This window comes from Spermophilus citellus (genome assembly GCF_964194105.1).
Source record: "Spermophilus citellus genome assembly, chromosome: 7".
Lineage (NCBI taxonomy): Eukaryota > Metazoa > Chordata > Mammalia > Rodentia > Sciuridae > Spermophilus > Spermophilus citellus.
The window spans coordinates 85315068-85327714 of record NC_138188.1 but is presented as its reverse complement, the minus strand read 5'-3'; positions in this window follow the sequence as shown (position 1 = coordinate 85327714).

Genomic DNA, 12647 nt, shown 5'->3' with positions numbered 1-12647 from the left:
CTGGTGCAAGGGACCTCTGTTGTCAGCAGAGGGCTACCCTGGGTCTGACTATCGTGCTCAGTTGGCTTTTACCTCTGTGAGTTCAGGTGGGCCGACTAGTTATTTCAGCGGGATCATTAGTGCTGAGTCACGAGAAGCAGGCGAACCAGAACTAGAATGCAGCCCAATGCGGGCTCAGTGTGTTCTGAGAGGGGCAGACTGTTTGCCCGGGATCCCCTTCAGCTCAACAGTGCCTAGTGGTCCTGAGCTAACAGTATTTTGACAGTTTACTTCTCCCTATGCTCGCACAGCTGAAGGGGTTAGAGACTTGATCTCTCCGCCTCCACCGCCATGTTGGATCACTTAGATTTTAAATTGTCACTCATCTTATCAGCTGTTCCATTTAACTTGGCAGCTCACTCGCGCGGTAAAGAGTCTGCTCTATGGTGCTCTGCGGGAAGCGGCGGCGGTGGCGGCGGCAGCGGCGGCAGGTCTCACTGAATTGCTACTGACTTGCTTTTGCTGAGGCTGGCTTTGAACTTGCAATCCTTCTGCTTAAGCAAAAGACCTGAAAGACATTAAGCCTCTTGAACCATAGGGTACATACCACCACGCCCAGCTAGCAGCAAACTTTTATATCTTGCTGTGGATGATGGATTTACTGTGTTATGATTAATTCTTATAATAATTAATCCATTCTTCTATTGGCAGACTTCTAATTTCCAATTTCTGCCAATAAAAGCAGCTGTGCTCTAAACCTTGTTTCTTTGGGCAGTGTTTTTCTAGAGCTTCCATTTACAGGTGAAATTTCTGGGCTGGTGATAACTAATTTTTGTCTTTTATTAAACACTGAGAGTTGGTCCCAAGAGGGCAGAAACCACCACACACACATACACAAATCATACTATTTACTCTCTAAAGTAGCTCAACCAATTTATAATTCCATTTCCTGACATCTGGCAAAACACGAGTTTTGCCACATTTAAAATTTATCACATTATAGGTGCAAAATAAAATCTCGTTTTTTTCATTTGTATTTCCCTAATTATTAATGAAGGTAAGGATATTTTATATGTTTATTGGCCATTTTCATTTCATTTCTTCTATGGATGTCCTTTACTCATTTTTCTTCAGAGCTTTTTAAAATTGATCTTTATTATTTTCCATATATTGTATATTAACCTTCTGTAAGATTTTTTTTAGGGTAACTTTTTTTTTATTAGTTGCTCAAGACATATTCATCACAAATATCTTTTCCCAGTATAGGTCTCCTCTCAAATTATAGTGTCACATGTTTTATGTAAGTTGAAATCTTTTCATATAGACAAACACATTCTTTATAAGCTTATGCTTATCCTATCACAAAGTCATCAAGATATTCACTTACATTTTCTTCTGAAAGCTTTCGTTTTCTACATATAGGTCTTCAAACTATGTGTAATTTTATTTGTGGTATCAGGTAGAATTCTCCTTTAATTTTTGTTATTTGGTAACTTTACTGGCTTTCTATTACTATGTATCAAATTATCACAGATTTATGATATAAGCTAGGATTATCCACTAAATGATCACAAATGTTAGCAGCTAAACAATACTAATTTATTATCTTACAGTTCTCATAACTTAGAAGTCTAAATACATGTTAGCTGGGTCCTCTGTTAAAGGTCTAATCAGATGTAAACCAAAGTATTTGACGCTCATAGTCTTCTTCCAAGTTTACTAAAAGAATTCAGTTTCTTGTAGGGTAGGACATTTTTCTTGCTGGTTGCTGGCTAGGGACCACTCTCAGCTCCTAGAGTTCCTTTCCATGTGGCCGGCCCTTCCATAGCTTATTGCTTTTTCACTCCCATAAGATTGGGAATGCTTTTTTCACTCCCAATAGCTTTAACCTCCCTTAAGGGCTCACTTGAATAGGTCAGATACACTGGGGTTGTTCTCCTTTTTGATTAACCTTGATTAAGCCATTTTGAACCTTCCACACAAACTTGCCCACCAACTGAATATCATTGAGTAATCTCTGTTGATAGCAGCAGTCTATCAAGCTGTGCCAAAATTCAAAAGCAACAAAATTATGAAAGCTAATAAAATAATTGTTTAATCCATCAAGTTTTGGTGAAGTTTATGAAGCAGCAATATATATCTGGAACATATGTACAGAAACTATTTTTTGTGGCTTTAAGTTTATTTTCATAATTTAATAAAATTGAGTCTCTATCTCATTGTTGGAGTTGAGGTTATTTTCTACTGGCTATGAAAAATAACAAAAGGTAAATCTAGGAAAGCACAGCCTAGAGGCTTTCAGGTTCCAGCCTAGACCAATGCAAAGGTCATGACTTCATAATCAGGGGCAACAGTCTAACAGGAGTGAAATTTAAAAGTGTCATTTTGTATGGATGCATCACTCTAGGCCCTTCATTTAGCAATGGACCAGTGTCTTCATGCAAATCATAAAACAGAGCACTGTTATCCAGGAAGACTCAGTTAGACTTGGGTAAGCAAATTCAGGTCAGACCTCATGTCCCAGCATCATTATGCAGAGCACAAGGAGCATAATCCATATGTAATATCCTTATAAATTAAAGTGCAAGAAAACATTTATACATTGGCAAATGACACAAATTCTTGTGGATGGCAATGAATTAAACTGATGAGGATGAAAAGATTTTATAAATCTGTGTGAGTGGGCAAAAAGATGGCATATGAGTAAGATAGCTGATAGATTGATCAATCTCACAGAGAAAAAGAGGAAACTAGAATTACCATAGATTCCCTAAAGACAAATGCAGAGACATATTCTGACAGCAAAAAGAACATCCACTTGATTGAAACATAACATGACATTTTCCCTAAGCAGAAAAGCAATACCTCCCACTCAGCTGATGCAATGACAGAACAACTTCTGTCATAAGGCAGAAATAATTAGATTCAGGAAAAAAAAACTAACAGTATGTGGAAAAAACATCCAGGATAACAGAGGATTCTACATAAGTGTACAAAGTACAAACCAATCAGGTCCCTTTAGAAGCAGCTGCGATGGTGGAGACAGGAGCAGTGACACAGCATGCTAGCGACTAGAACTAGCAGCTACGATGGTGGGTGTAATGGAAGCAGGCTATTTCTGGTGCAGCAGTAGCAAATGAGTTTGTTTCCTAGCTGACAACAGTGGTTTGGGTCACATTGGTGGCAAGAGTAATGGAAATGCAGCAACAGTTAGGAACTCATTCAATGAGTTCTTCATGCTGCATTGACCATATTTCAGGTTTTGTGTTGGGTGGGAAAACAAGTTAACAAGCACCAACTATATGTCCAATCCTGTAACAGATGCAGGAATACAAGATGACTATAATATGGACTCTACCCTTCAAGGACTCAGAATTAAGCATGGTAGTACACACAACAAAATGTAATTATGGCAAAGTGTTAATTGTCAGGAAGAAATATAAGCTGATGTCTGGTATCATAGTCTGAAAGTGTAGTTCCAACCTAAAAGCTAGCAGGCTTGAGAAACAAGAAAAGCCAATGTTTCAGTTCAAGTCCAAAGCAGAAAAGATCTATCTCAAGACAGCCAGACTCAGGGAAAGGTCAGGCTTTGCCTTATTGAGGTCTTCAACTGATTGGATGAGAGCCAACCGCATTTGGGATGGTGATCTCCTTTACTCAAACTGTGATAGTAGGAGCAAATATGACTCCATTTTGTTTTATGACTTCATCCTGTAAAACAACCATGCCAAGTAGAAGAGTCATGACTGGGGCAAGATGTTCTTTTCCTTTTGCTATAGAAACCTTTAAGAACACGGAACTACCTAATGGGGTATTGTTTCTGTAACTAGGGTAACGGGGCCCTGTTTCTGTAACTGGGGTGACTGGGCTAACCGTGATTGGTTAGGCTTCCCACTGCTTGACTGCACTGTCCTGCTTCTGTAACCTGGCTTGCTTGCATTGGCTAGACCCCCCACCCCCGAACATCCCTTTTGCGGTTTTCAGGCTTATAAGGAGTGCCCTTGCAATTGTTCGGGACTGATCAGGGGAATAGCTTTATATTCTGGTCAGCCGCCACCGGTGTGTTTCAATAAAGGCTTGATTCGATTATACGTGAGTGGTCTGGAAGTCAGTTTATGAAACCCTGGGACAAAGTTTAACTATAACAAAATACCCTGACAAATACAACCAAAATTATGTTTTACCAAATATCTGGGCACCCCATGACCCAGTAAAATGACACATAAAATTAGCCATCATACCAAATATTTGCTAGACTCTGGGAGGACAATATGAACAAGTTTCTGACCTCATGGAGCTTATATTTTAACATAAGGAGTAACATAAGTAATTTCAAGCACATCTTACTATTAATAATATGGATCAAAGAGATAAAGGACATGGGTGAGGGAAGATACGGGAGAACAGAGACATTTAACATTATAGTGGAAATGCAAAGGTTATAAAAGTCCTTGAGCTTCAGAATGAAATTGTAGTTATGCTGTACGAAGAGTAACCTGGTATCTAAGTGCATGGGTGACACATAGAAGAGAGATACTAGGGACAAGGAAGGCATCTGAGAAGCAAATATGTGGTTCAGAAAAGACAAGGGAAATAGATAAAAGAGAAAAAAGGGGGTGTCATTGATTAAATGTTTGTGCCCCTAACCCCAATTAATATGTTGAAATAATTATCCCAATGTGATGGTATTAAGATGTAGGGACCTTAGGAGGTGATTAGATCTTCTAAAAGACACTGCATATAGCTCTCTTGCTGGTACCTACCATGTGACTGTACTATAAAAAACTCAAGAGTCTGTACCTGGAAAAGGACCCTCACCAGAATGTGATCATACTGGCATTTTGATTGTAAATCCACACACTCCAGGAATGTGAAAAACAAATTTCTCCTGCTTAAAACCCAACAAATCTGTTTTGTTATAGCCACCTGAACTAAGACAATAAGAAATGTGTCATGTTTCTAATCATATGTTATGTGTTATAGACAATTAAGTATTTCATATTTCAACTGGTAATGAAAAAGGAAGAAAAACATAAAAATGTTACAATAAAGTTGATCTTGTTGAAGGCTTCACAGCTGATTTCCTGTTTCCATATGAATATATGGGTATAATCATTTTTGCTTGGGTGGGTAGGGTTATAAAAGTCCTAAAAAGGTTTAAGGCTTCAAGTGGGGTCACTAGCAATGTAATAAAGGTAATATAAGAAAAGGATTACACAAAATGAAATAATGGGGAGGGCAAATGATTTATTTATTGATGCTTCTTGTTGTTGACAAAATGAAGCATTCAAGCAAAGCTTCTCTGTAAGTAGTAGAAAATATAAAGCCAGAAATCAGGGCAAGAAACATTTAGATAAGTTGTATAGAAATGGCACCTGAAGCAATGAGATGTGCTTTGCTTACACATTGAAGAGATTACAAAACAAAAGAATATAAATTCTATGAATTCCTGTATTTCAGGAAGCTCTAGAGCTGTTTTGTCCAGTAGAGTAGCCATTAGTCACATGCAACTATTTACATTAATTCTGGAGAACAGTTAGAGAATAGAATCAGGAAAATCTAGTCTGAATATCTTCTCTGAAATGCAGAGAGAAAACATTTTAAGGACAATGGTATCACATAATACTGCATGATGTTCCAAACAAAAATAAATTTTTTTAATTTCCTAAGTAGATTCACAAAAATTATAAAGTTAAACTAGGTTACAACAGATTGGAAATGGATGATAAATAAATAGAACTAACAGGTGGAGATAATTCTTTCCGGTAATTTTTCAGTAAAGAGGAATGGAGAGAATGAAAACCTAAGGCCGAAATGAAAGAGAAGAGAGCTGTGTAGGTATGTGCTTAAAATAAGCACATTTATGAACTCACCAGAAGGTCTGGACACTCTTTGTAGTGGCACCCCCTTCTCCACAGAACATCGTAACTTAGCTTCTCCAGAAATCTTCACCATAATTGATTTTAGGACTATCAGCATAAGAGTCTCTACAAAAGAGTTCAATGTAGGTAAACTTCCTATTTTCCTGTTACTCTATTTTATTTGGCCAATGGCCTGTGAAAAGTCAGCACTTTAGGTGCTTAACGCCCCTTTACTAGTTTTTCACAGACATTTATCCAGTGTAGTAGTTTGTAAAAGTGTGTTTGCAAATGCAAAATGTGATAATTAAAAGAAAAATCCTTTAACAAGGCCTCTAGCCTTGAGCTGGAGCTTCACAGAGATGCCTGCATTTCTAAGATAAATTACCAATTGGGCTCCATGGTAACAGCTTGCAGGGAGAGGAAAGAAAGGGGCAAAGAAGCTCTCCCCTTCTCAGGTGTTGTCCTTGAAGCGTTAACTAGTCCAAAACAGTGAAAGAAAAAGCTGCTTTTAGGTGAACTTCTGCAGACTGTGAACTTCTGAGCCCCTCCCCTTACACGCTGGGTATAAAGTTCTGAAACTACCTGATCCTGGGGTGTTGGGGTGCAGGGGAATAATTGATTACAGCAAAATCGGTTCCCTCTGAACCTGGCTGCAACCAAATAAAACTGTTTCCTGCTATCTTTGGTGCCCTGCCTCATATGTCCCCTACAATACCTTCAGTCAACCAGGAAGAATCATACGTTTTTTTTGGTGGTGGTCTGGGGAAGTACCAGGGATTGAACTCAGGGGCGCTTGACCACTGAGCCACATGCCCAGACCTATTTTGTATTTTATTGAGACAGGATCTCACTGAGTTGTTAAGCACCTCGTCTTTGCTGAGACTGGCTTTGAACTCGCAATCCTTCTGCCTCGGCCTCTGGAGCCACTGGGATTACACATGTGTGCCACTGCACCCACCTAGAATCATACATTTTAAAAACAATAAGGAGACTTATAAATCGATCATCTGAGTCACCATTCACATTACATAGAAAGCAAAGTTTCTTAACAGTGACACAGTTCAGTGATATTGACATCTAAAATAAGAACTCAAGGCTTCCAAATGCCAATCCATTATAGAGTTTTCTGCCTCATTCAATTGCCTCCAAAGATACAGATCAAAGAGAGAGAAAACAGTTTCTTTTGAGTTCTGTTCATCTATCAAGAAAATGTTCACATATACAAAATTTCCATTTCTTTTAGAATCATGGGTTTGTTTTTGACTTTTATTCTTTAATATTTAGAAAAACAGAGAGCTAAGCATTGAATTCTGGTTTGGAACAAATCAAAAGGACTAAATATTATCTAATTAAATCCTTACCATAAGCTGAAAGGAGTGTGTTTTCACCATTTCGCAGCTAAGAAAATTATGCATTCAGTCAGTAAGGTAAAAAAGCCTGTAATTGTGAATTCAGCTCTACACTACATGAAATTAGGAAATGGAAAAAAAGAGATGAATAAGCAAGGAGTAGAATTAAAATGTTTTCTAAAAGTATAAAAGCAACAAGTATGAATTCATTTGCAAAAATGCCTATTCTAAAAATCGAATCAATCCTCTTTAGAGGGATATTAGTTGATAAAAAAAATGATTCAAGAAACTCTTAACATTCATTCCCTTTTATGAGGGCAATTGTGTGGCTGGGGGAAGGGAATGAGGCAGACTTTTTTCTTTTAATACTCTTTCTTAGTTGTTGATGGATCTTTATTTTCTTCATTTATTTATATATGGTGCTGAGAATTGAACCCAGTGCTTCACATGAGAGGCAAGCGCTCTACCACTCCATAACCCCAACCCCAAGGGAGACTTTTTTTATTCTAATTTGTTATATAGGATAGCAGAATGTATTACAATTCATATTACACATATAGAGCACATTTTTTCACATCTCTGGTTGTACACAAAGTAGAGTCACACCATTAGTGTCTTCATACACATAGTTAGGGTAATGATGTCCATCTCATTCCACTGTTTTGTCTTTCCTACCCCCATGACCCCTCCCTTCCCCTGGTACTATCTGGAGTTCATCTAATTCACCCATGCCCCCCACCCAACCCCATTATGAATTAGCATTCTTATGTCAGAGAAAACATTCAGCATTTGGTTTTTGAGGATTGGCGAATTTAGCATTATATTCTCCAACTCCATCCACTTACCTGCAAATGCCATGATTTTATTCTTTTTTAATGATAAATAGTACTCCATTGTGTATATATACCACATTTTCTTTATCTCTTCATTAACTGATAGGCATCTAGGTTGGTTCCACAGTTTAGCTACTGTGAATCATGTTGCTATAAACATTGATGTGGCTATATCCCTTTATTCCCAAGGTAGACTTTTAACACTAAACCTTTATAAATTTTGGATCTTAACCATAACAATATATTATTGACTATTCCAATAAATAAGCAATCCTTTTTGAAATCTTTGAATTTCAATGTTTTAGTTCCAACCAACAGTTTATAAATGCTAGCATTACACAATGCCAAGATGCCACAGAAAAACTGAAATTTCAGGAATATTTTCTTAAAAGGCAAGGTCAAGATCACATCAAGAGACAAGAGATCTACCTTTGGGTGATGAATCAGGAGGGGAGAAAGCAGTTCACCTCTAACAATCACTATCTGATCAAATTGATTCCACTCCCATATGTTTAGCCTATTTTCTTAATTTGTGGCTAAGAAAACCTATTGCTTAAAAGCAATGTCCTGATAGGAATCTACATGAAGCAAGAGAAAAGCAATGATCCTGAAACTCTTTCAGTTTAGGCCATTCGATTTTAAATCAATGAGTGCCACTTAATAATTTTCTTTCTCTTTCCTTTAGCACTTCTGTGATGTTGAAAATCCTCCTGTACTCAAAAGTCAAATGATCATTTATAAAGTTTCAATGTAAGGGTCGGCAAACCACTATATCTGAAATGGGGAGCCAGTTATGCATTTTCACCCTTGAAAATAGTGTTAACTCTAAATACCTTGCAACAGTTTCATATTTAAGTGGTCATGCACACAGCAAAGGAAAAAACACTTGACAAAGCTTTTGGAGATATAAAAGCTATGAATTGAAATCACATTTTGGGCATGACGGGATAGCTGAAGACATTGCAAAACAAGCACGAGGGTGGGCAGATCAGAGCACTGGGGCAGGCACATGAATTCAGGGAGCCTGGAGTAGGCTGGGTTGTCAGATGGGATACATCTCAAGATACCACTACACAAGGAAGACTGGAAGCAGGTGGGAAGCCTGGGACCTCGAATTTCTACCTAGTCACTTGAGATTCTCTTGACGGTGTACACATCATTGCTTTCCTAACTGGTTCAGACTAAGAATCTAATTGCTTTCCTAACTAGTTCAGACTAAGAGTCGCAGGAACCCCGATCAACCCCTTTGGATTGGAATCACCCTGCCTTTGTCGGTTTCAACCTAGTGTTTTGCCCCCTGCTATTGCCCCCATAACCTCAAATTAGTCTAAACTAAAATCTGGCTATGGGAGAGATTAAAAGATGGGCGATACACTAAGCTATCTTCACCTCTTCCCTCGCTCACTTTTAAAGTCCTTCCAATCAGTTGGTTTCCTCTACATGTGGGCAGTTGAGTTAAAGGGCTGCCCACGTTCAAGAAAAGCCAAAGGGCGGAAAGGGGAAAACGGGATCCAAAACCTACCAATCAACTGAGCAGCTCGGCCTACGCCCCGCCCACCATCCCTGCCAGCCTATAACTCCCACACTTTTTCCGTCTGTCACGCCCAATCAGAGTGCCCCCCCCCCGCAGCGTTCCCGGTGATCTAATTGCCCGCCCACCCTTGCGCGCAGCGCGCCCTCCTCCGCCCCGCTAGGCAAGAGGACCATTTGTCCTTTCATCCTAAAGGTGGACTGGAGAATATCTGCTACCACGGAAGGCCCAAGGCCCCAGAAGTGATACTCCCAAACAGCAGCGAGGCGAAAGGAAAGAGAAAGGGCTTGTCTAGGAACGCCCACCGCACACGGTTTCCTCCAACCCGGAAGTGATCTCCCCTACCGTTGAGAGAGGAGGAAACCCAAGGCTAGGTCTTCCCGGCATGCCCTGGGCTTCCGCCGACCCTGCCCCTTTTCTACCGTCTGCTCTGGCTTCCTAGCGTGTGCTGTTGCTCATTGCTTTCCGTTACTTGGTGGGGACTTCCTTTTCACAATACCTGGTGTCTCGGAGGCGGTGGCACAGGACACTCAACAGGGCCGCCTCGAAGCCGGTAAAGGCAGCAATGGTCGCAGCTGCTGCTCCAGTCTCCGGGAGTGGAGTGGGCCTTGGCGGTGGGACTCGGCTCAGGCACTAGGGTTCTGGCGCGACTAGTAGAGGCGTTCCTGCTTCTGGGCGCGGGTGCCCTGTACCTGTGAACTGGCAGCGGTGGCGCCAAAAGGCCAGCCTAGGCTCAGTGGCGAACGGAAGACCCCGGAGGGCAGGGTCAGTCCTCCCCGGGGCAGCAGAATTCCCTAAGGTTCCGGTGCCCACTTGGAAATAGTGAGAAGCTGCCCCCGGCCTTAGAGGTAGAACCGAATGAATGCATCTTTACCTTCAAGGGCTGTCCGGGTGAGGGAGAAACAGCAAGGGGCTGCTTCTGAATTTAAAAACTCATTTCTGGCTGCCTCTGTATGGAATGGAGTTACACCAGGATGCAGGTTACCGACCTTCTTTGACATTTTCCTTTGGCTTTCCAAAAAAAATCTCGCATTCCCCAATGACTCGGCATTTATTCCTACTGTTATACATAAGGGAAATATTTGCGAATGTCATGTCTTGCGTTTAGCTAAGAATCTAAGGAAGCCAAATTTCATTAATGATTGGTACATTATGATATGAATTGCTTTTGTAATTTCCAAAGTCTAGAACTTAATCGATAAGAACATTTTCATGAGAAAAAGCTAAATAACTTTATATATATATACAATATAACTTTATATATGTTTAAAGAGTAAAACAGTGTTGGCATCTTTAATTTTTTTTTTTTGATATGTTGGATGGGAATAATATCTTAAACTCTTTGCCTGGAAGCATCTTAAATATTTGTTTCACTGGAAATATACATACCCTTATACACATGGGAGCCATTGGCACTCTATTCAAGGTGAAGATGCATTTTTAGTAAGTAGTTATATTAGTCTAACTTCTATATATTATTGCCTACAATGTGTGAGGTATGATACTAACCCATGAAAGAGCAGTAGGAGAGTAAAACATGTATTTTGTTGTTGTTTGGTACCGGTGATAGCCAGAGGTTATCAGGTTAGCCGCTGAGCCACATACATCCCCTGCCTTTTTTTATATTTTATTTAGAGACTGGGTCTCGCTGAATTGTTTGGGCCCTACCTAAGTTTCTGAGGTTGGCTTTGAACTCTGCGATCCTTCTGCCTCAGCCTCCAGGATTATAGGCTTGTGCCACAGCTCCCAGTTATGGCTTGTTTTTAATAAAAGAAAATGCATTACAATATGGAAAAGAACCCATGGACTGTGAGAACTAGAGAAATGTCACTTAATATTGAACTCTTCACCACTGTTAGTTTGGGAAAGTCATTTTATCTCCCTGATGTTACTACTATCATCCCTGTAGAATAGGAGGATTAAAATATTGGATCTCTCAGACTCATCCAGCACTAAAAATTGATGATCCAGAGGGCTGCCAGTGAGAGTTGTTATCAAGAGGATTCTCTGAATTAGCTGTCACATGTTATTTTCATAAGTATGAAATTCCATGCTTAATTAATATAATTTTAATCATTGAATAATAGATGAAAGAAATGTACATTAAAGTCCTCAGATTTATAATCATTAAAAATAAAGATATTAATAAAATTGTGTTTTTAACATTTTGTTGTAGCTTCAGCCACCACACTTCATCCTGGGGATTCCATGCCATTGGTATTTGATAGAGTTTAGCAAATTCCCTTTTGGTGTTTAGATTTAAGTCTCCTTTTCAGTTTTTCAGCACTGTGAATTAACCTTGATGATTTTTGAATTTTATGTTCTGTAGTTTTTTAAGTTTTACAAAGAATTTTTCCCCCTGACTGCTGTTAAAAATTAGATTTTTAAGATCAAATTCTTCATGTAACCTGTGCTACTTTAAAGTGTTCATTATCTTTGATCCCAATAAAAGGGAGCAAAACACTTATATACCATTGTTCATCTTGTGGAACCATGTGAGCTCCTGCATGAAATCTTGCTTTGAATTTACTGAAGGAAGCAATACACTTTATGGCAGATGTCTGTCAGATAAATTTGTAAGTGTAGTCAGGAACTTATCCAAAAGAGGAAAACTTATGACTACTACAACAAAGTCAAGTATTTAAAAGGAAGTGATGTGATAATTCCTATATACAATACTTGAACTAATTAATTTATATTTTGCCTTTTAAAAAGAAGCCTATTATGTTGGATTGGAATTGGATTCATCATAAGCTCATAAGATTCATATATATATATTAGAATATATGTAAATTAAAGATTCAAGTGTATATAAATGTCGGTATGTTTATAATATATACCACACTTCACACATATATTCTCTAGCTCTAGCTACTAAGCACATCTATTAATTTAATTCCACTAAAAGGACCATGGATCCTTAGGGAAATGTCTAATTCCAGACTGCAGCAGAGAATGTCGAAGGTTGACCAGGAATATCTTAACTCGGAAAGCAAAAGTTGGGTGTATAAAAAATGGACACAGAATCTAGGTCAGAGAGACTCCTTGGGAATAAATGAAAAATATGAGCATCAAAATATTTGTAATAAAATTT